The 2564-nt window shown below is 34.3% G+C and overlaps 1 pseudogene; it reads left to right on the forward strand.

Moving 5' to 3' along the window:
* The first annotated feature begins 321 nt into the window (after positions 1-321).
* On the forward strand, positions 322-420 carry LOC129658206 (uncharacterized; annotated as a pseudogene).
* The last annotated feature ends 2144 nt before the right edge of the window (positions 421-2564 follow it).

The following is a 2564-nucleotide window of genomic DNA, read 5'->3' on the forward strand; positions in this document are numbered from 1 at the left end:
AGATTACTTAGATGTTAGGAGAAGACAGCAATGGCAACAACCATTTGGAATTTATCATCATTCTATCTAAAATGCATTTATTTTCCTTGAGCTGACTAAATACATGAAAAAGAAAAACATGTCTATGAGAGAAGCTTTAGAGTGCAAATTTTATCATAAAATATAAAAATTAATTTAATTACCCAAATCCACTCAATACTATAAATTGGTTCTCTTAGGTGAATGGAACAGTGCATGGAAAGTTGCATTATCAATAGGACATTATGGCATTTTTCCATAGGATGGCCACATACAGATTCTTCATAAAAAGAAAACACTCGAGTGCTTGCTTTGGTAGCATATGGGCTAAAATTGCAACAATACAGAAAAAAATTAGCATGACTCCTGCATATGCCAATTTGTGAAGCATTCCATATATTTTATTAAAAAAGCTTTATAATTTCAGGCATATTAGTAATTGTCTGTAATTTGAGGAAAAAACATTGCTTACACTGCTTACATTGCTTACATTACTTACAGTTTGACCATTTGCCTAAGCACCCTAGTCAATCAGGAGAGTAAACATAATGATTGATGAAATGAATTGACAAGCTGAGTGACTGAAGTAACCAAATAATATAATTCATCTAATGTGAAATATGTGCAGTCTAACTACTGCAAAATTCGTTAATTCCACTATTTTATTCATGCTCTGGGAAGTCTCTGATCTCCTCTAATCTGCAAAATAGCACCTTCAGAAACTAAATAGGCTACATGCACCATATTGTTGGAAAACTCAAAAGCCTAAATGCATTGTCAAAACAAACACATGCTTATGGAGAATTAAAACTGATGAATCTAGCTTCCGGCATCTTTCTATGCTGAAAACGACGGAAACCTCCAAAGAGACAGGAAAACACATTGTGAGTTAATGATACAGGATTAATAATTTTCATTGCACAAACACTGTCTTTTAAACACCGGAGAGCAGAAAGACAGAGTTTCCAAGTCAAGAAGGTTTTTATATACAAGTGCCATTATGCAGGACCTTAGGGGCCTTCCCAGAAACAAAACCCCCGCCATATCCCCTCTCATCCTGTGTCTTCCACCTGCCTCTTATCTGCTGAAAAACTTTAGACTATTAGGCCTTCCCCCAGGTTCCAAGAAGTAAATATAATCAGAGAAATAAGAAAATGTCAAAAAAAAAAAAAAAGGAAAACAGTCAAAGAAGACAAAATAATAATAGTTTAGCCATTAAACAAAGTCAAAGACCTTTAGACCTTCCTCAGGGGCTATAGATGATATTATGAAAGATAGCCTTTGAGCTCTTTCACAGATACTGAAACCCTCACTAGATGGAAGAAGTTAAATATAGCTGACCACAAGAATGTGGACCCAGGATAAGTTGGTATCAGAAGGTTGACGATGTTGACTTCTTGCACCCTATAACTCTTAAAAGACCTTTCCCTTAAAGTAATCAGGGAGTTTGGGCCTTTTAAACACCAGCCACTTGGACTCCTTCTTGTATCCTGCAATTAATGCTGCACTTTGCTTCAGCACAAGCCAGTATCAGTAGATTGGCTTTATACTGTGCGTGGGTAATCAAACCCAAGTTTGGTTAGGTAAAATAAGGAGTGTAGATGTATCACTAGATAGCCTCATTAGTATTAACTTTATATATAAATAAAGACCCACATACACTCTTCAGCCCAGTGGAAAGCACAGAGGCCTTGGGGCTAACAGAGCCTGTAATTACATTTCAAACAATTTTATTACACATGACTCCACAATAAATTTTGTGTGATATAAAGGTATGAGACATGAGGTAGGCAATTCACACTCAAAATACATAAGTGACTTGCCAATGACCACATATGTAATAAATATTAGAGCCAGATTTAGTATTCACATTTTTAAACTCTTAATTCATTGCCCATTTCTATTACAATATTAAATCTTACTTGTTACAGTTAAAAATGAAGTTTCAAATAAAATAAGCTCCATGCCCCAAACATAAGTCACTATGGAGAACAATATGGAGATTCCTTAAAAAATTAAAAACAGAGCAACCACATGATTCAATAATCCCACTCCTGGGCATATATTCAGAGAAAACCATAATTTTAAAATATGCATGCATCCCAATGTTCACTGAAGCACTGCTCACAATAGTCAAGACATGGAAGTATCCTAAATGTCCATTAATACATGAATGGGTAAAGAAAAGCAATGGAATATTACTCAGCCATTAAAAAGAATATGATAATATGAAATAATGCCATTTGCAGAAATGTGGATGGACCTGGAAATTATCATACTAAATGATGTAAGTCAGACAAAGACAAATTTTCACACATTATCACTTATGTGTAAAATATTTTAAAAATTATAGAAATGAACTTATTTGTAAAACAAAAACAGACTCACAGACTTAGAGAATGAATGTGTGGTTACCAGTGGGGGAGGGTGGGGGGAAGGAATAGATAAGGAGTTTGACATTGATATGCACACATTGCTATATTTAAAATAGATAACCAACAAAGACCTACTGTAAAATAAAATAAAATAAAGTGGTATATTATAAA

Source organism: Bubalus kerabau, chromosome 7 (genome assembly GCF_029407905.1).
Source record: "Bubalus kerabau isolate K-KA32 ecotype Philippines breed swamp buffalo chromosome 7, PCC_UOA_SB_1v2, whole genome shotgun sequence".
NCBI classification, from domain to species: domain Eukaryota; kingdom Metazoa; phylum Chordata; class Mammalia; order Artiodactyla; family Bovidae; genus Bubalus; species Bubalus kerabau.